The 23,335-nt window shown below is 37.9% G+C and overlaps 1 protein-coding gene across 6 annotated transcripts in view; it reads right to left on the bottom strand.

The window, feature by feature from the left end:
- The window catches only part of LOC137434339 (growth arrest-specific protein 7), a 517,476-nt gene that overhangs the window by 95,693 nt on the left and 398,448 nt on the right, over positions 1 to 23,335 (bottom strand). The gene's annotated exons all lie outside the window — the stretch shown is intronic.

Below are 23,335 nucleotides of genomic sequence, written 5' to 3'. Positions count from 1 at the left end.
TTTCATGGGTTAGCAGCGTTATGAGACGGTAATTATTCCCGTGTCGTCTCACCTGAGTCATTCCTTCCCAGCGCCCATAACTTTCAGTATCTTTCTAGCTCATATCACAGTTCCCACCCTGCAGCAGAGATTAGCAGTCAAGCCCACCATGATGGATGTGGAGTGGGATGCATGCGATTGCTTTGCAGAGCGAGGGCTTTGGGCCATGACATTCCAAGCATTCCTGTATGCCGGGAACAGTGCAGGTCACATCAATCAGGGAATCTCCCAGAGGATGGTCCGTCTGCTAGGGCAGCAAGGAATGAGCTGCTGTCGTGAGACCATACAGGCCACTTGCAGGAAGGATTTTACTTTTCGATTGAGTCATCCCTTTCCGCTGATTTCTTGGGTACTCCCTTCCAAATGATACAGGAAAAGGACAAAGGAAGCATTATGTCAGTGTTTATGATATGTATTGTGATAAATGCTTCGTCCTGCTAAAGCTTCTCCAATTTCAGCTGTTTTTGCCCTTGCTCCTGCATCAGCCACCTGATTTGCAATCTCTCTTTTTTCTAATGGCAGCATAAAAGGCACTTTTACCAGCCTTTTGTCATTTATCCAACAAACGTAGTTTGATGGATAAACCACAAGGAGTTGAGCTCAGAAGGGGTGAGGGGGTGCATCCTATTAAAGATGGTGCAGTACTTTAAGATACCAAGTGAAAAGGAGTTTACGTCTCAGTGGGCAATGAACAATGGACACATGGGTTTATGAAAGTGAACGCCAACTCTAGGTGAAGTGACCGCAGTGCGACACGATTCACGTGTGAAACAGCACCACCAGCTCAGACAGGCCTGCCAGTGGTTCTTTAGCACTTTCCTCTGAGTTGAGGTGTGTGAAAATGTCGGCGTCAATGCTTTTCGCAACATTTCTCAATGACGACATCTCATCAAATTTCCATCAGATCACATGAGGAATAAAAGATGATTTTTCAAATGGATTAAAGTTCTTCACTCAGACCTGGTTTAACTATTTTTGTAGCAAAAGAAGAATTGTTTATGGAAGAACTTGATTCCAACAGGTACCGATATTGTCGTTAAACTACCCAGGGAACATGATTATTGTAGTTGGTGGAAGAAGCCTTAAGGATTTTTAAATGTCATTTACATCATCATGTTATATTTAATAAATGATAGTCAGGTTCACTATGTCAATAAATTATATTTCGTTCAAAATCATGGTAGATTAGCAAACCTATACATTTTTGGAAAGGTTATAGCATAAGGAAACTAAAAATCAATGTTTACATTTGGAGAGATACCTGTATGGCGGCCATTTTGGATTTTCAAAATGGCCTCTGTAAAATACATATTTTGTTCTATTTCTGCCTCTAATTACCCTAAAAACTTTTTAAAATATACTAAACCTATATTTTCAGGGACAAGGAATCCAATGAAAGTATCAAATTAGTGCTATGGGGAATGGTAAGACACGAATCAAAGGTTTTGAATTGCAAAATACTGTCTTTATATTCGCGATAAGTTGCATAATCAAATACATGTTATCATTTTGTACAGGCAGTTAATAACATCAAAATGTGTCACAATAATTTATATCACCAAACATACACAGGCAGTCAGCAAAATCATATATACACATGCAGTCAGTATAACTTCACATCTACACAGGCAGTCAATGACAAAATATACACAGGCAGTCAATGGCATCAAACATGCACGATTACAGAATATGCCATTTAGAGTTCGTCATCACTGTCCTGTGTGTCGTATCCGACAATATAGTCCGCATCGTTTTCACAGTCCGTTCCACACAAGCAAAGGTCGGTCAAATTGATTGGCAAATCGAATTGGTCGAATGGTCGATCGAATCGAATTCGATGACTCGAATCGAATCGAATCGATCGAATTGGTCGAATGGTCGAATGGTCGAATGGAATTGGTCGATTGGTCGAATTGGTCGAATCGAATTGGTCGGAATTGGCAAATGTAAACATTGATTTTCAGATTTTCCATGTAATAACGTTTCCAAAAATGTATAGGTTTGCTAATCTACCATGATTTTGAACGAAAAAACATAGTGAACCTGACTATGAGTTATATACCCTGTGCACGCGGCTCTGAATTCGTTATTTATTACCCGCGCCTCTGAATTCGTCCCGACCGCACGTGCGGAAGAGTGAGATAATATTTTCACTCTGTTTATCTGGCAGTCAAACAAATTTGAAAATTAATCCAAACAGGAAAACGTCCTGTTTTAAGGATGTTACAAGGGACACAAACAACAGGCATTAAGAACTAATGTAACGTGTTAGATAGGGCGGTGGACTAGACGCTGCGGAAAACGGTGGTAAAACCAGGAAGTAATTCATTTATATGCCTTTAAACCTCTTTTTAAATTGAATTATATACTTGAACACTGCACTGCTCCCAGATCCACGCTTTATATCAATATATAGTACAGCATAAAAGGGTGTAGTATCGGGGTGAAAAAGAGGTCGCCAATATGACTATGTCGATGCCAATTGACGCTACATTCTATGGTGATCAATAAAGCCTCCAACTCCGAACCTCTCACGTCGTCTTATTACAGTGCATAAGGATGATGTATAAGACTACTTCAGTGATGCTCAACTTCCGGTTTTTATGGTCTTTAAAATTATCATTTTATTAAAATTGAAGTATGTACTTGAACCCTGTGCAGGGTATCGTGTTGTATGGACTCTCTGGTTAAAAACGCAAAACATACAAGATGCTTTCAAAAGGTTATCGGAACGAGACCAGTTGCGTTCAATGGTCCAGGAAATGCCAGTTCATCATTTCCAACAAATAAATTTATGCAAGTAATAAGGAAATATTTTTCTTAGTAATTATAGATTATACTGATCCATTGGGAAATGAGGAAATGTTGACATTTCTTGGACTGTTGTGTGTCGTTTCTCGGACATTTTTAACATCTCGCATAAAAGACTTCTCAAGTGTAAATGAATGATTCATTTAGATGTTTGTTTGGGTGGAATATATTCTCAAAAATTTACAATATCAATCTGATTGCAAAAAGGTAAATCCAGAAAAGTCCAGAATGGTTTTGGCAAATAAATGGAATGCATTTTGGGTGAGGAGCCAATCATACAGAGCGTTCCACTTTCAGTGTATCACATGATATTAGTCGCATGGACAGTGACAGAAAAACGATGAAGCTTCGATTCAAAGAATGACCTCAGTGAGATGAATCAGACACTGCGGGCGGAGTCAGTACAACTGTGGATTTATTTGAAAGATTCCAGAGGATGCGACATGTCAAAGGTCCAGGCAACATTAGTGCTTCGGACACCAATAGTGCATATGACATACCTGATTAGACAAGGCCCTTCAGCAATTAGTTCGAAAGATCTTGGAAGACCAGTCACATAAAGCCTCAGGGGACAATATTCAGATAGATTTAGGATTCAAAAAAGGACCATTACTTCCACCACTGAAGGTGGATGGTGGGTATATTTTCTCCCTTGTCTGTCTGTTTGTTTGTCTGTGAGCAGGATATTTCAGAAAGTTATGGACAGATTTGAAATTTGGTGGACAGGTACAGTGTGTATGACAAGGACCAATTGAGTAGATGTTGGTGAAGACCCGAGTACAGATCTGCATCCTGGAAATTTTAAAGTGATTCTTCACCATTGAGCGATAGGACCAAAAGCGATATATGGCACGATATTTCAAAGTTATGGACGGATTCAAACAAAACGTGGTGGACAGGTCGGGTGTGTGACAAGGAAGAATTAATTTCATTTTGGTGAAGATCCGCATCCAGATCTGGATACGAGAATTTTTTAGTTTGTAAAGTGATTCTTCTTAATTGAGAGATTAGGGCCAAAAACGATATATATTATCATGATATTTCAAAATGATGTGGACTAGTTATCAGAAAACTCGGTGGATGAGTAGGTTAGTCAACAAGAACAAGGCAATTGGATTTCGATTCTGGTCCGGATACAGATCCGGCCTATCAGTGGGATACAAAACTGAAACTGTTCAGCCTGGCGGAGGTGTGCGCTCTCCCGAGTGCTGTTTTTGCCAAACGTCAGACATCTATTTATATTGTTACTTGTGTCTGGGTGGGAGAGGTCAATAAGGCCTACAGAGCAATGAAAGGCAAATACACACCTCAAAATGGGGTGGGGGTTGGGGGGGCACTAGCAGAGCCTTGTCCCACATTCTTGAGTATTTAGCCAATTAAATATATGAATAACCAAGCAATTTAGACTCCAATTAACAAATCTAAGAATTGCATTAGAATGAAGCGAGAGGTAGCACTCGCTGATCCATCCCAATAAAGTGGTGTCTTTGACAGCAGTAGAAATGGACACATCTATAGGATTAGTTAAGGAAATGCATCTGATGGAGGTCAAAAAATATCAAACTGCATCAAGGTATTGGCAGACCATCGTGGCACAGAATCACATCCAGATGGTTATCACTTTCAGCAATGGTGCAGGCAAGAAAGTAGAAGCGCAAACAATGCTTCGAAGAGATGCGGTTTCCAAGATGGCAGGGGCCTTAGTGAGGGAATGAGCAGAAACAAGCACAGGAAGAAGACGTAGCTCAACCTAAGCTGTTAGAGCGAGCGTAGGCAGTGGTGTGGTGCAATGGCACAACCTTATTTGTACATTGTGCTGGGATGACTGGTAAGGGCTTGACCATTGGCATCGCTATAGTGACTCAGACATGGAAAGACGCAATGTCCCCAATCAGGGATGTTTTCTCTGACGTCCGGTCATGACAGGTGAGCCACCCTCCCTCCTTTCTCTATAATGCACTGACCTCCATGCCTCAGCTCTCCAACATGAACCACCATAAGACATCCCCGCTGCAAAAGCTTACCCTGTTTCCACAACTTCCTGCATTCCAGTCCAATCAGGGTCATTGCCCATTGGGTCAACATCGTCTTGGACAATCATCGGTATCTCACAATCCTTCGGGGAGTAGTCTTCGGATGAGACCCCGCAGATTTTTTGTCACTCCTTGCAAATTATGTCACTCCTCTGATATGCTCCAGGATTGTTGTTGCTATGGAAGCCGATGAGAGCTACGTGGGTAGATCTCAATTTGGACCTCACTCCTGTTTGCGCTGGTTTAGCTTCTTGTTCGATACTAGTTTCATCTTGTACAAAACTATGCTTTTACACTGCACAATGGAAATATTCTCAACCTCATACATAAAATATAATGACTCCCACTATAATGTCTTCACCCTATCCTTTGGATGGTAATATAGTTCCTATAAATTTCATACCATTTAAAAATTTATTCCACCATCATCCCATCCTGCTGGCAACGCATGTCATTGCAAATGGAGCTTCCGCTAAGGGACATGTGTAGATTTGGCTTAAATATCATATGATGCTGCAATGTCGGTATTCCAGCAGAGATTGCATTATCCATTACCTATTTTACATGACAATCATATGTGTTATCCTTCTTTAATAGCCACAGTTATTCCCACGGTCTGGTTGGGTTGGCTGGGGGAGGCTTGGCGAAAGTCTTTCATGAACTGGCTGGCTAGGCCTAACGTTCGATTAAGGTAAGGGCAGGAATTTGTAATTTGTTCAGGGTGCTGGCGATAGCTTGCCTACACGAAGGACACCGTGGGGTCTTTAACGTCCACCAACTAATGCCAGCAGATGGGACGCACGTTTAACGCCAATTCGAGGGACAGCACACACATCGATGAATCGCCCTGCTTGTGAAACACCGAGATGACAGTTTATAGTTGAGCCAGGATTTGAATCCAGGTAAGGTGGCTTAAAGGCGAACGTGCGTGTGCCCAAGCCATCCTGCCAGCCGAAGTGACAATCGTATATGGTTTGCAGATACCTTTTCGTATTTGGTTAAAGCAAAAACAGCCAGAGAATCAGGTTCGAGGTTGCCCATTGCTTCAGATATTCATGAAAATCCATTCACAGAGATCGCTGTTCGTCGATTGCCACAATTAAATAATTGTTTTGGAATGTCATCGCATATTATGTTGCGGAGAGCATGTAACCTATAGGGGTCAATTGGATTTGAAGGCACAGGTTAAGAAAAGAAAAGAAAAAGGAGAAGCTCTGACTGCCCACACGACATTGACACGAGGACGCTGTCCACCCACTCCCTATTACAGCAGCTGTAAATGAGCACTTTATGTGAGAAAATGCCATTGCGGATAAATTAACGTCAGACTTTCCCTTCTTTGTTTTGTTTCCCAACTGCAGCATTACAATGTCTTGGCATTCGTCATCTCGATTGGGATGTTTGGAAAGAGCACGTGACTTTGAGTATGAGTCAGGAACGAGCTGGGCCAGTTGGACAATAACTGCAATCAGAATCGTCATCGAAGGAACATAAAAGAGAATGGGGGGAAATGGAGGAGGGTAAGAAAGGGCTGGCTCAGAACAGATGAAAGGGAATGGCAGCGACATTAACAATTATTGCCGGAGACAGTAAGGAAGATCGAGAGGTCAAGATTGAGCAGACGTTTATTTATGAAGGGGTATGTAAGACCAATCCTCAGAATGGCATACACATTCCCACAAACTTCACCGTAATTTGGATGGAGTCATATTAACATCCCCAGTGCAGCAAAAAAAAATTATTCAGAAAAGATGAACGCAGAATGTCCTAAATTGTGGAATTCCCAAAACAAGGCCCAAGGCATGAGATCTTGAAGACGTGATGTCATTTCAGCAAAGGAAAACTACAAAGCATCTGAAGATGCAACGCCCGCCCACGTCCGTTTGTATTCAGACGTCTTCTTCTTTTCCGTATGCTCAAAATAACGAAAAACAGTTCAACAAAAAATGCAAAATGAAAATTGATGCTTTTATGCAGCCGTGACCTTTGAGCTTTAGATGTAAAAAAAAAATAATCAGCTTGTAACTTTTGATTGGTGAACCAATTATGTGAACCAATGTGCAAATTCTTAAAATTTCAGATCAATTGGATGAAAATGGAGGATTTTATGCAACCTTGACCTTTGACCTTTTGATCTAAAAAAAACAAAAAAACACAATCAGCTTCGAGCTTTTGATTGGTGAACCAATTCAGTGACCCAATATGTAAATTCTTAAAATTTCAGGTCAATCGGACAAAAATTGATGATTTTATGTGACGATGACCTTTGACCTTTTCATAAAATTATTAATTTGCCTTTTCTGTATCATCATAATAAAGCTTTGTTGAAAATTTGATGACAAACCTCAAATGGTAAATTCAAATTTCAGGTCAATCGGATGAAAATTGATGATTTTATGTGACGCTGACCTTTGACCTTTTGACCAAATTATTAACTTGCCTTCTTCGAATTATCATAATAAAGCTTTGGTGAAAACTTGTTGACAAAACTCAAATGGTAAAAAAGTTACCGCCCAGAGATTGATTGACACACACACACACACACACACACACACACACACACACACACACACACACACACACACACACACACACACACACACACACACACACACACACACACACACACACACGATTGCAAAACCCCGTATCCTGCTGTGCAGGGGACGTGCCCACTACGCAAGGTGAAACAGGAAGGCGACACCTGTCATTGATTTATTGATACTATGTGATAGCAATGTACGGAAGCACGGTCAGAGTAGCGTTCCCATTGACTTTCATGCCCGGTTTCCATGTGCACTTCATGCAAAGAGATAGTACCATAACGTAGCACAACACCCAGGGCACACTCCAAGTGCACACTCCAAGCCAACCTGGGAGCTCTAAGGAAACCTAAACCCGACATATAGATGTGCTGCTCAAGAAAACGCGCGGCCTCGTGAAAACATGGCAGGAAATGCAACCACATAAAGAGTTCTACGACCACGCCGCCAATTGTGAAGAAGTAAGAGTTAACAGGAAGACAAGGCCGTCAGAAGAAATGAGGCTGCCCTTTCCGCTCGACTGTGAAAGGAAAATAAACTCAAGGCACATGGAGGACACATGGAGTACACCGAGTCATCCTGGAGAGCTTGGCCTTGGTGAATGGTTCGACATGAAATTGTGTTGGATTGCATCTTGGATTGGACGAGAGTTTCATAAAGAAGCAGAATGTTCGTGATGAATAGAGGGCAGTCCAGTCGGATGCTGTGTACGGAAATCCTTCAGGATATGTGGCATATATTATGGCAATCAGAGACATTTAAAGGGGCCATGGGACCTGTTCATCGCAGTAAGGAATTGTGGAGAGTTCGAAAGGTTTCACGAACGAGATACTCTCAATTACTTTATATCCACAGCATATACGCCGCGTCATACCTTTGTGGCTTGTCCAGAGGAAAAAAGTGAGGCTTCTTCTTCTTCTTCATAGTTTGTATGCAGAAAAGGCTGCGGGGTAGCATCATTGGCTGAGAGCGCAGCTGTACCGCTGATGCAGTGCCCTCTGCTGGTTTTTTAGGAATCTTTAATTTGTTCATGGTGCCGGCGATAGCTCGCCTACTCTTCGTGAAGGACACCGTGGGATCTTTAATGTCCACCAACTACTGGTAGTAGATGGTTTTAGAGCTATTAAAAAGTACCTACTGGTAATAGATGGTAATAGAGCTATTAAAAAGTACCTACTGGTAATAGATGGTAATAGATCTATTAAAGAGTACCTATTGGTAATAGATGGTAATAGAGCTATTAAAGAGTACTTACTGGTAATAGATGGTAATAGAGCTATTAAAGAGTACCTACTGGTAGTAGATGGTAATAGAGCTATTAGAGTACCTGCTGGTAATAGATGGTAATAGAGCTATTAGAGTACCTGCTGGTAATAGATGGTAATAGAGCTATTAAAAAGTACCTACTGGTAATAGATGGTAATAGAGCTATTAAAAAGTACCTACTGGTAATAGATGGTAATAGAGCTATTAAAGAGTACCTACTGGTAGTAGATGGTAATAGAGCTATTAAAAAGTACCTACTGGTAATAGATGGTAATAGAGCTATTAGAGTACCTGCTGGTAATAGATGGTAATAGATCTATTAAAGAGTACCTACTGGTAGTAGATGGTAATAGAGCTATTAAAGAGTACCTGCTGGTAATAGATGGTAAAAGATCTATTAAAAAGTACCTACTGGTAATAGATGGTAATAGAGCTATTAAAGAGTACCTGCTGGTAATAGATGGTAATAGATCTATTAAAGAGTACCTACTGGTAGTAGATGGTAATAGAGCTATTAAAGAGTACCTGCTGGTAATAGATGGTAATAGATCTATTAAAGAGTGCCTACTGGTAATAGATGGTAATAGAGCTATTAAAAAGTACCTACTGGTAATAGATGGTAATAGATCTATTAAAGAGTGCCTACTGGTAATAGATGGTAATAGAGCTATTAAAAAGTACCTACCGGTAATAGATGGTAATAGAGCTATTAAAGAGTACCTGCTGGTAATAGATGGTAATAGAGCTATTAAAGAGTACCTGCTGGTAATAGATCTATTAAAGAGTGCCTACTGGTAATAGATGGTAATAGAGCTATTAAAGAGTACCTGCTGGTAATAGATGGTAATAGATCTATTAAAGAGTGCCTACTGGTAATAGATGGTAATAGAGCTATTAAAAAGTACCTACCGGTAATAGATGGTAATAGAGCTATTAAAGAGTACCTGCTGGTAATAGATGGTAATAGATCTATTAAAGAGTACCTACTGGTAGTAGATGGTAATAGAGCTATTAAAGAGTACCTGCTGGTAATAGATGGTAATAGATCTATTAAAGAGTACCTATTGGTAATAGATGGTAATAGAGCTATTAAAGAGTACCTACTGGTAATAGGTGGTAATAGAGCTATTAAAAAGGACCTACTGGTAATAGAGCTATTAAAGAGTACCTACTGGTAATAGGTGGTAATAGAGCTATTAAAAAGGACCTACTGGTAATAGAGCTATTAAAAAGGACCGACTGGTAATAGAGCTATTAAAGAGTACCTACTGGTAATAGGTGGTAATAGAGCTATTAAAGAGTACCTACTGGTAATAGATGGTAATAGAGCTATTAAAGAGTACCTACTGGTAATAGATGGTAATAGAGCTATTAAAAAGTACCTACTGGTAATAGATGGTAATAGAGCTATTAAAAAGTACCTACTGGTAATAGATGGTAATAGATCTATTAAAGAGTACCTATTGGTAATAGATGGTAATAGAGCTATTAAAGAGTACTTACTGGTAATAGATGGTAATAGAGCTATTAAAGAGTACCTACTGGTAGTAGATGGTAATAGAGCTATTAAAAAGGACCTACTGGTAATAGGTGGTAATAGAGCTATTAAAAAAGGACCTACTGGTAATAGAGCTATTAAAAAGGACCGACTGGTAATAGGTGGTAATAGAGCTATTAAAAAGGACCGACTGGTAATAGGTGGTAATAGAGCTATTAAAGAGTACCTACTGGTAATAGATGGTAATAGAGCTATTAAAAAGGACCTACTGGTAATAGAGCTATTAAAGAGTACCTACTGGTAATAGGTGGTAATAGAGCTATTAAAAAGGACCGACTGGTAATAGAGCTATTAAAGAGTACCTACTGGTAATAGATGGTACTAGAGCTATTAAAAAGGACCTACTGGTAATAGAGATATTAAAAAGGACCGACTGGTAATAGAGCTATTAAAAAGGACCTACTGGTAATAGAGCTATTAAAAAGGACCTACTGGTAATAGAGCTATTAAAAAGGACCTACTGGTAATACAGCTATTAAAAAGGACCGACTGGTAATAGAGCTATTAAAGAGTACCTACTGGTAATAGATGGTAATAGAGCTATTAAAAAGGACCTACTGGTAATAGAGCTATTAAAAAGGACCTACTGGTAATAGATGGTAATAGAGCTATTAAAAAGGACCTACTGGTAATAGAGCTATTAAAAAGGACCTACTGGTAATAGAGCTATTAAAAAGGACCTACTGGTAATAGAGCTATTAAAAAGGACCGACTGGTAATAGAGCTATTAAAGAGTACCTAATGGTAATAGATGGTAATAGAGCTATTAAAAAGGACCCCTACTGGTAATAGCTGGTAATAGAGCTATTAAAAAGGACCTACTGGTAATAGATGGTAATAGAGCTATTAAAAAGGACCTACTGGTAATAGATGGTAATAGAGCTATTAAAGAGTGCCTACTGGTAATAGATGGTAATAGAGCTATTAAAGAGTACCTCCTGGTAATAGATGGTAATAGAGCTATTAAAAAGGACCTACTGGTAATAGATGGTAATAGAGCTATTAAAGAGTACCTACTGGTAATAGATGGTAATAGAGCTATTAAAGAGTACCTCCTGGTAATAGATGGTAATAGAGCTATTAAAAAGGACCTACTGGTAATAGATGGTAATAGAGCTATTAAAAAGGACCTACTGGTAATAGATGGTAATAGAGCTATTAAAGATTACCTACTGGTAATAGATGGTAATAGAGCTATTAAAAAGGACCTACTGGTAATAGATGGTAATAGAGCTATTAAAAAGGACCTACTGGTAATAGATGGTAATAGAGCTATTAAAGATTACCTACTGGTAATAGGTGGTAATAAGGCTATTAAAGAGTACCTACTGGTAATAGATGGTAACAGAGCTATTAAAGAGTACCTACTGGTAATAGATGGTAATAGAGCTATTAAAGAGTACCTACTGGTATTAGATGGTAATAGAGCTATTAAAGATTACCTACTGGTAATAGATGGTAATAGAGCTATTAAAGAGTACCTACTGGTAATAGAGCTATTAAAGATTACCTACTGGTAATAGATGGTAATAGAGCTATTAAAGATTACCTACTGGTAATAGAGCTATTAAAGATTACCTACTGGTAATAGATGGTAATAGAGCTATTAAAGATTACCTACTGGTAATAGATGGTAATAGAGCTATTAAAGATTACCTACTGGTAATAGATGGTAATAGAGCTATTAAAGAGTACCTACTGGTATTAGATGGTAATAGAGCTATTAAAGAGTACCTACTGGTATTAGATGGTAATAGAGCTATTAAAGAGCACCTACTGGTAATAGAGCTATTAAAGAGTGCCTACTGGTAATAGATGGTAATAGAGCTATTAAAGAGTACCTACTGGTAATAGATGGTAATAGAGCTATTAAAGACTACCTACTGGCAATAGATGGTAATAGAGCTATTAAAGAGTACCTCCTGGTAATAGATGGTGATGGAGCTATTAAAAAGTACCTACTGGTAATAGATGGTAATAGAGCTATTAAAGAGTACCTACTGGTAATAGATGGTAATAGAGCTATTAAAAAGTACCTACTGGTAATAGATGGTAATAGAGCTATTAAAGAGTGCCTACTGGTAATAGATGGTAATAGAGCTATTAAAGAGTACCTCCTGGTAATAGATGGTAATAGAGCTATTAAAAAGTACCTACTGGTAATAGATGGTAATAGAGCTATTAAAAAGGACCTACTGGTAATAGATGGTAATAGAGCTATTAAAGAGTACCTACTGGTAATAGATGGTAATGGAGCTATTAAAAAGTACCTACTGGTAATAGATGGTAATAGAGCTATTAAAAAGTACCTACTGGTAATAGATGGTAATAGAGCTATTAAAGAGTACCTACTGGTAGTAGATGGTAATAGAGCTATTAAAAAGTACCTACTGGTAATAGATGGTAATAGAGCTATTAGAGTACCTGCTGGTAATAGATGGTAATAGATCTATTAAAGAGTACCTACTGGTAGTAGATGGTAATAGAGCTATTAAAGAGTACCTGCTGGTAATAGATGGTAAAAGATCTATTAAAAAGTACCTACTGGTAATAGATGGTAATAGAGCTATTAAAGAGTACCTGCTGGTAATAGATGGTAATAGATCTATTAAAGAGTACCTACTGGTAGTAGATGGTAATAGAGCTATTAAAGAGTACCTGCTGGTAATAGATGGTAATAGATCTATTAAAGAGTGCCTACTGGTAATAGATGGTAATAGAGCTATTAAAAAGTACCTACTGGTAATAGATGGTAATAGATCTATTAAAGAGTGCCTACTGGTAATAGATGGTAATAGAGCTATTAAAAAGTACCTACCGGTAATAGATGGTAATAGAGCTATTAAAGAGTACCTGCTGGTAATAGATGGTAATAGAGCTATTAAAGAGTACCTGCTGGTAATAGATGGTAATAGATCTATTAAAGAGTGCCTACTGGTAATAGATGGTAATAGAGCTATTAAAGAGTACCTGCTGGTAATAGATGGTAATAGATCTATTAAAGAGTGCCTACTGGTAATAGATGGTAATAGAGCTATTAAAAAGTACCTACCGGTAATAGATGGTAATAGAGCTATTAAAGAGTACCTGCTGGTAATAGATGGTAATAGATCTATTAAAGAGTGCCTACTGGTAATAGATGGTAATAGAGCTATTAAAGAGTACCTGCTGGTAATAGATGGTAATAGATCTATTAAAGAGTGCCTACTGGTAATAGATGGTAATAGAGCTATTAAAGAGTACCTACTGGTAATAGGTGGTAATAGAGCTATTAAAAAGGACCTACTGGTAATAGAGCTATTAAAGAGTACCTACTGGTAATAGGTGGTAATAGAGCTATTAAAAAGGACCTACTGGTAATAGAGCTATTAAAAAGGACCGACTGGTAATAGAGCTATTAAAGAGTACCTACTGGTAATAGGTGGTAATAGAGCTATTAAAGAGTACCTACTGGTAATAGATGGTAATAGAGCTATTAAAGAGTACCTACTGGTAATAGATGGTAATAGAGCTATTAAAAAGTACCTACTGGTAATAGATGGTAATAGAGCTATTAAAAAGTACCTACTGGTAATAGATGGTAATAGATCTATTAAAGAGTACCTATTGGTAATAGATGGTAATAGAGCTATTAAAGAGTACTTACTGGTAATAGATGGTAATAGAGCTATTAAAGAGTACCTACTGGTAGTAGATGGTAATAGAGCTATTAAAAAGGACCTACTGGTAATAGGTGGTAATAGAGCTATTAAAAAAGGACCTACTGGTAATAGAGCTATTAAAAAGGACCGACTGGTAATAGGTGGTAATAGAGCTATTAAAAAGGACCGACTGGTAATAGGTGGTAATAGAGCTATTAAAGAGTACCTACTGGTAATAGATGGTAATAGAGCTATTAAAAAGGACCTACTGGTAATAGAGCTATTAAAGAGTACCTACTGGTAATAGGTGGTAATAGAGCTATTAAAAAGGACCGACTGGTAATAGAGCTATTAAAGAGTACCTACTGGTAATAGATGGTACTAGAGCTATTAAAAAGGACCTACTGGTAATAGAGCTATTAAAAAGGACCGACTGGTAATAGAGCTATTAAAAAGGACCTACTGGTAATAGAGCTATTAAAAAGGACCTACTGGTAATAGAGCTATTAAAAAGGACCTACTGGTAATACAGCTATTAAAAAGGACCGACTGGTAATAGAGCTATTAAAGAGTACCTACTGGTAATAGATGGTAATAGAGCTATTAAAAAGGACCTACTGGTAATAGAGCTATTAAAAAGGACCTACTGGTAATAGATGGTAATAGAGCTATTAAAAAGGACCTACTGGTAATAGAGCTATTAAAAAGGACCTACTGGTAATAGAGCTATTAAAAAGGACCTACTGGTAATAGAGCTATTAAAAAGGACCGACTGGTAATAGGTGGTAATAGAGCTATTAAAAAGGACCGACTGGTAATAGGTGGTAATAGAGCTATTAAAGAGTACCTACTGGTAATAGATGGTAATAGAGCTATTAAAAAGGACCTACTGGTAATAGAGCTATTAAAGAGTACCTACTGGTAATAGGTGGTAATAGAGCTATTAAAAAGGACCGACTGGTAATAGAGCTATTAAAGAGTACCTACTGGTAATAGATGGTACTAGAGCTATTAAAAAGGACCTACTGGTAATAGAGCTATTAAAAAGGACCGACTGGTAATAGAGCTATTAAAAAGGACCTACTGGTAATAGAGCTATTAAAAAGGACCTACTGGTAATAGAGCTATTAAAAAGGACCTACTGGTAATACAGCTATTAAAAAGGACCTACTGGTAATACAGCTATTAAAAAGGACCGACTGGTAATAGAGCTATTAAAGAGTACCTACTGGTAATAGATGGTAATAGAGCTATTAAAAAGGACCTACTGGTAATAGAGCTATTAAAAAGGACCTACTGGTAATAGATGGTAATAGAGCTATTAAAAAGGACCTACTGGTAATAGAGCTATTAAAAAGGACCTACTGGTAATAGAGCTATTAAAAAGGACCTACTGGTAATAGAGCTATTAAAAAGGACCGACTGGTAATAGAGCTATTAAAGAGTACCTAATGGTAATAGATGGTAATAGAGCTATTAAAAAGGACCCCTACTGGTAATAGCTGGTAATAGAGCTATTAAAAAGGACCTACTGGTAATAGATGGTAATAGAGCTATTAAAAAGGACCTACTGGTAATAGATGGTAATAGAGCTATTAAAGAGTGCCTACTGGTAATAGATGGTAATAGAGCTATTAAAGAGTACCTCCTGGTAATAGATGGTAATAGAGCTATTAAAAAGGACCTACTGGTAATAGATGGTAATAGAGCTATTAAAGAGTACCTACTGGTAATAGATGGTAATAGAGCTATTAAAGAGTACCTCCTGGTAATAGATGGTAATAGAGCTATTAAAAAGGACCTACTGGTAATAGATGGTAATAGAGCTATTAAAAAGGACCTACTGGTAATAGATGGTAATAGAGCTATTAAAGATTACCTACTGGTAATAGATGGTAATAGAGCTATTAAAAAGGACCTACTGGTAATAGATGGTAATAGAGCTATTAAAAAGGACCTACTGGTAATAGATGGTAATAGAGCTATTAAAGATTACCTACTGGTAATAGGTGGTAATAAGGCTATTAAAGAGTACCTACTGGTAATAGATGGTAACAGAGCTATTAAAGAGTACCTACTGGTAATAGATGGTAATAGAGCTATTAAAGAGTACCTACTGGTATTAGATGGTAATAGAGCTATTAAAGATTACCTACTGGTAATAGATGGTAATAGAGCTATTAAAGAGTACCTACTGGTAATAGAGCTATTAAAGATTACCTACTGGTAATAGATGGTAATAGAGCTATTAAAGATTACCTACTGGTAATAGATGGTAATAGAGCTATTAAAGATTACCTACTGGTAATAGATGGTAATAGAGCTATTAAAGATTACCTACTGGTAATAGATGGTAATAGAGCTATTAAAGATTACCTACTGGTAATAGATGGTAATAGAGCTATTAAAGAGTACCTACTGGTATTAGATGGTAATAGAGCTATTAAAGAGTACCTACTGGTATTAGATGGTAATAGAGCTATTAAAGAGTACCTACTGGTAATAGAGCTATTAAAGAGTGCCTACTGGTAATAGATGGTAATAGAGCTATTAAAGAGTACCTACTGGTAATAGATGGTAATAGAGCTATTAAAGACTACCTACTGGCAATAGATGGTAATAGAGCTATTAAAGAGTACCTCCTGGTAATAGATGGTGATGGAGCTATTAAAAAGTACCTACTGGTAATAGATGGTAATAGAGCTATTAAAGAGTACCTACTGGTAATAGATGGTAATAGAGCTATTAAAAAGTACCTACTGGTAATAGATGGTAATAGAGCTATTAAAGAGTGCCTACTGGTAATAGATGGTAATAGAGCTATTAAAGAGTACCTCCTGGTAATAGATGGTAATAGAGCTATTAAAAAGTACCTACTGGTAATAGATGGTAATAGAGCTATTAAAAAGGACCTACTGGTAATAGATGGTAATAGAGCTATTAAAGAGTACCTACTGGTAATAGATGGTAATGGAGCTATTAAAAAGTACCTACTGGTAATAGATGGTAATAGAGCTATTAAAAAGTACCTACTGGTAATAGATGGTAATAGAGCTATTAAAGAGTACCTACTGGTAGTAGATGGTAATAGAGCTATTAAAAAGTACCTACTGGTAATAGATGGTAATAGAGCTATTAGAGTACCTGCTGGTAATAGATGGTAATAGATCTATTAAAGAGTACCTACTGGTAGTAGATGGTAATAGAGCTATTAAAGAGTACCTGCTGGTAATAGATGGTAAAAGATCTATTAAAAAGTACCTACTGGTAATAGATGGTAATAGAGCTATTAAAGAGTACCTGCTGGTAATAGATGGTAATAGATCTATTAAAGAGTACCTACTGGTAGTAGATGGTAATAGAGCTATTAAAGAGTACCTGCTGGTAATAGATGGTAATAGATCTATTAAAGAGTGCCTACTGGTAATAGATGGTAATAGAGCTATTAAAAAGTACCTACTGGTAATAGATGGTAATAGATCTATTAAAGAGTGCCTACTGGTAATAGATGGTAATAGAGCTATTAAAAAGTACCTACCGGTAATAGATGGTAATAGAGCTATTAAAGAGTACCTGCTGGTAATAGATGGTAATAGAGCTATTAAAGAGTACCTGCTGGTAATAGATGGTAATAGATCTATTAAAGAGTGCCTACTGGTAATAGATGGTAATAGAGCTATTAAAGAGTACCTGCTGGTAATAGATGGTAATAGATCTATTAAAGAGTGCCTACTGGTAATAGATGGTAATAGAGCTATTAAAAAGTACCTACCGGTAATAGATGGTAATAGAGCTATTAAAGAGTACCTGCTGGTAATAGATGGTAATAGATCTATTAAAGAGTACCTACTGGTAGTAGATGGTAATAGAGCTATTAAAGAGTACCTGCTGGTAATAGATGGTAATAGATCTATTAAAGAGTACCTATTGGTAATAGATGGTAATAGAGCTATTAAAGAGTACCTACTGGTAATAGGTGGTAATAGAGCTATTAAAAAGGACCTACTGGTAATAGAGCTATTAAAGAGTACCTACTGGTAATAGGTGGTAATAGAGCTATTAAAAAGGACCTACTGGTAATAGAGCTATTAAAAAGGACCGACTGGTAATAGAGCTATTAAAGAGTACCTACTGGTAATAGGTGGTAATAGAGCTATTAAAGAGTACCTACTGGTAATAGATGGTAATAGAGCTATTAAAGAGTACCTACTGGTAATAGATGGTAATAGAGCTATTAAAAAGTACCTACTGGTAATAGATGGTAATAGAGCTATTAAAAAGTACCTACTGGTAATAGATGGTAATAGATCTATTAAAGAGTACCTATTGGTAATAGATGGTAATAGAGCTATTAAAGAGTACTTACTGGTAATAGATGGTAATAGAGCTATTAAAGAGTACCTACTGGTAGTAGATGGTAATAGAGCTATTAAAAAGGACCTACTGGTAATAGGTGGTAATAGAGCTATTAAAAAAGGACCTACTGGTAATAGAGCTATTAAAAAGGACCGACTGGTAATAGGTGGTAATAGAGCTATTAAAAAGGACCGACTGGTAATAGGTGGTAATAGAGCTATTAAAGAGTACCTACTGGTAATAGATGGTAATAGAGCTATTAAAAAGGACCTACTGGTAATAGAGCTATTAAAGAGTACCTACTGGTAATAGGTGGTAATAGAGCTATTAAAAAGGACCGACTGGTAATAGAGCTATTAAAGAGTACCTACTGGTAATAGATGGTACTAGAGCTATTAAAAAGGACCTACTGGTAATAGAGCTATTAAAAAGGACCGACTGGTAATAGAGCTATTAAAAAGGACCTACTGGTAATAGAGCTATTAAAAAGGACCTACTGGTAATAGAGCTATTAAAAAGGACCTACTGGTAATACAGCTATTAAAAAGGACCGACTGGTAATAGAGCTATTAAAGAGTACCTACTGGTAATAGATGGTAATAGAGCTATTAAAAAGGACCTACTGGTAATAGAGCTATTAAAAAGGACCTACTGGTAATAGATGGTAATAGAGCTATTAAAAAGGACCTACTGGTAATAGAGCTATTAAAAAGGACCTACTGGTAATAGAGCTATTAAAAAGGACCTACTGGTAATAGAGCTATTAAAAAGGACCGACTGGTAATAGAGCTATTAAAGAGTACCTAATGGTAATAGATGGTAATAGAGCTATTAAAAAGGACCCCTACTGGTAATAGCTGGTAATAGAGCTATTAAAAAGGACCTACTGGTAATAGATGGTAATAGAGCTATTAAAAAGGACCTACTGGTAATAGATGGTAATAGAGCTATTAAAGAGTGCCTACTGGTAATAGATGGTAATAGAGCTATTAAAGAGTACCTCCTGGTAATAGATGGTAATAGAGCTATTAAAAAGGACCTACTGGTAATAGATGGTAATAGAGCTATTAAAGAGTACCTACTGGTAATAGATGGTAATAGAGCTATTAAAGAGTACCTCCTGGTAATAGATGGTAATAGAGCTATTAAAAAGGACCTACTGGTAATAGATGGTAATAGAGCTATTAAAAAGGACCTACTGGTAATAGATGGTAATAGAGCTATTAAAGATTACCTACTGGTAATAGATGGTAATAGAGCTATTAAAAAGGACCTACTGGTAATAGATGGTAATAGAGCTATTAAAAAGGACCTACTGGTAATAGATGGTAATAGAGCTATTAAAGATTACCTACTGGTAATAGGTGGTAATAAGGCTATTAAAGAGTACCTACTGGTAATAGATGGTAACAGAGCTATTAAAGAGTACCTACTGGTAATAGATGGTAATAGAGCTATTAAAGAGTACCTACTGGTATTAGATGGTAATAGAGCTATTAAAGATTACCTACTGGTAATAGATGGTAATAGAGCTATTAAAGAGTACCTACTGGTAATAGAGCTATTAAAGATTACCTACTGGTAATAGATGGTAATAGAGCTATTAAAGATTACCTACTGGTAATAGATGGTAATAGAGCTATTAAAGATTACCTACTGGTAATAGATGGTAATAGAGCTATTAAAGATTACCTACTGGTAATAGATGGTAATAGAGCTATTAAAGATTACCTACTGGTAATAGATGGTAATAGAGCTATTAAAGAGTACCTACTGGTATTAGATGGTAATAGAGCTATTAAAGAGTACCTACTGGTATTAGATGGTAATAGAGCTATTAAAGAGTACCTACTGGTAATAGAGCTATTAAAGAGTGCCTACTGGTAATAGATGGTAATAGAGCTATTAAAGAGTACCTACTGGTAATAGATGGTAATAGAGCTATTAAAGACTACCTACTGGCAATAGATGGTAATAGAGCTATTAAAGAGTACCTCCTGGTAATAGATGGTGATGGAGCTATTAAAAAGTACCTACTGGTAATAGATGGTAATAGAGCTATTAAAGAGTACCTACTGGTAATAGATGGTAATAGAGCTATTAAAAAGTACCTACTGGTAATAGATGGTAATAGAGCTATTAAAGAGTGCCTACTGGTAATAGATGGTAATAGAGCTATTAAAGAGTACCTCCTGGTAATAGATGGTAATAGAGCTATTAAAAAGTACCTACTGGTAATAGATGGTAATAGAGCTATTAAAAAGGACCTACTGGTAATAGATGGTAATAGAGCTATTAAAGAGTACCTACTGGTAATAGATGGTAATAGAGCTATTAAAGAGTACCTACTGGTAATAGATGGTAATGGAGCTATTAAAAAGTACCTACTGGTAATAGATGGTAATAGAGCTATTAAAGAGTACCTACTGGTAATAGATGGTAATGGAGCTATTAAAGAGTACCTACTGGTAATAGATGGTAATAGAGCTATTAAAGAGTACCTACTGGTAATAGATGGTAATAGAGCTATTAAAAAGTACCTACTGGTAATAGATGGTAATAGAGCTATTAAAGAGTGCCTACTGGTAATAGATGGTAATAGAGCTATTAAAGAGTACCTCCTGGTAATAGATGGTAATAGAGCTATTAAAAAGTCCCTACTGGTAATAGATGGTAATAGAGCTATTAAAAAGGACCTACTGGTAATAGATGGTAATAGAGCTATTAAAGAGTACCTACTGGTAATAGATGGTAATAGAGCTATTAAAGAGTGCCTACTGGTAATAGATGGTAATAGAGCTATTAAAGAGTACCTCCTGGTAATAGATGGTAATAGAGCTATTAAAGAGTACCTCCTGGTAATAGATGGTAATAGAGCTATTAAAAAGTACCTACTGGTAATAGATGGTAATAGAGCTATTAAAAAGGACCTACTGGTAATAGATGGTAATAGAGCTATTAAAGAGTACCTACTGGTAATAGATGGTAATAGAGCTATTAAAAAGTACCTACTGGTAATAGATGGTAATAGAGCTATTAAAAAGGACCTACTGGTAATAGATGGTAATAGAGCTATTAAAGAGTACCTACTGGTAATAGATGGTAATAGAGCTATTAAAGAGTACCTATTGGTAATAGATGGTAATGGAGCTATTAAAAAGTACCTACTGGTAATAGATGGTAATAGAGCTATTAAAGAGTACCTACTGGTAATAGATGGTAATAGAGCTATTAAAGAGTACCTACTGGTAATAGATGGCCCAAGTGGTGGCTTTTGGGTTTACAAGAGAAAACAAAGTGTATTTAACCTGTAAAATCCCTATATTCTCAGAAGTTTGATGCGCGTGTCATTTTTGAATCTGAAAAACAACATCGAATCCGCGGAGTAAAATCGCTCGAGATGGTTTAAAAGAACAAATCACAGCACTTCAGTGTAAGGATTATTGCACTGATTGTAGGATGAACCGGAAGGCGTGAGAATGCCGTTTCTCCTTCAGCTCCGACGTGCAATTCCTTGCTGGACATGTGCGGTGTGTCCCAACTCTTACCGGGCACCGCAGGGTGCCAACCCTCGGCGCCTCCCCCCATCCTCCGCCTTCGCCGCCCCATGCCCAGCGAGCAGCTGTCCACCGCGTTCTTGCGTTATATCCAGTTGTTTCATCGCGGGGCCGTGACGCGTTATTTCCCAGTCGCTGTGGTCCATGTCACGGGTCACGCCAGCACCAACCGCACACCATATTCTCAAACGATTAGCAAACGCACACCTCGCTTGGTGGTGCACTCTCCTGTTTTGTCTCGTCCCGAAGGGTTGCCCGTTTGCACCGGCTTGTGGCGGTAAAGATCCCGCTGTTTCTTTTGAAAAGGAAGCCATTGTGAGCTCTTCGCTTGACCATATTACAAATTCCTGCTTATTTGTCGACAGCTTCACCACAATCTCTCTCTGTTCGGTCAGGATCTGGAAAATGGCAGAAGAGTGATTCTTTGACTGGCAAATGCTTGGGCACGCAAGTGTCTCGACACGAAGATCAGATGCCCTCTTTTTTTCAGGACGTTCCCATTCCTTCCCACTTGGACGACGAAATCGCCGCCCCGGCAGGGTTGGTAAATCCATGGTGGAGAAATAATAAACCCCAAATGGCAATTTGTTAACACGATCTGGAGAGGGAAGTGGGAAGGCATACTGAGCAATATCTTTGCAGATAATCTCAAATCACTGGAAGGAATTCCAAGCTGGCGAGACGGAGACTCGATGGCTGTCGGATTGGGTAGCGCAGGGAAGGTGTGAAAGTACGTTTGTTTCGATCGATGTATAAATTGGAACAACCGTTTACTTTAGGAACGTTGAACAATGACACATATTGGGTCGCTCCTCCAGACTAGGGACCTCTGCTCTCTTAGCCTGACGACCCTCCGCAGCAACTCCAGGATGCCCGTGTTCTTACATTAACCCCTTCCCGATTAAATTCCCAAAAACCACATTCCTTTTTTCCACATTTCTCCCATAAACTGCCTTCCTGAGAAGCTTCAATCGCAATTTGCCCTGCAGGGCTTCAAGCAAGCGGCACAGCATACACACACAAATACACACACAAATACACACACAAATACACACACAAATACACACACATACATAACACGCACACACACACACACACACACACAAATACACACACAAATACACAAACACACATACATAACACGCGCACACACACACACACACACACACACACACACACACACACACACACACACACACACACACACACACACACACACACACACTGTACACTTTCGAGAATACACATCATGTGCGTTGTATCGAGTTTACCAATTAGTAGGTTATAATGTTCAATAAAGATTTCCATCTGCATCAGTCGACCGGATCGACCCTGGAGAATCCCTGGTACGGGTTCAACATAGGTAATGCTGATCACCTGGTATGAGTTAAACATAGGTAATGCTGATCACCTGGTATGAGTTAAACATAGGTAATGCTGATCACCTGGTATGGGTTAAACATAGGTAATGCTGATCACCTGGTATGGGTTAAACATAGGTAATGCTGATCACCTGGTACGGGTTCAACAT

This window comes from Myxine glutinosa, chromosome 10, assembly GCF_964187855.1.
Source record: "Myxine glutinosa chromosome 10, kmMyxGlut1.1, whole genome shotgun sequence".
NCBI lineage: Eukaryota > Metazoa > Chordata > Myxini > Myxiniformes > Myxinidae > Myxine > Myxine glutinosa.
The sequence above is the reverse complement of the archived record's forward strand: the minus strand, read 5'-3'. Positions and strand labels throughout refer to the sequence as shown.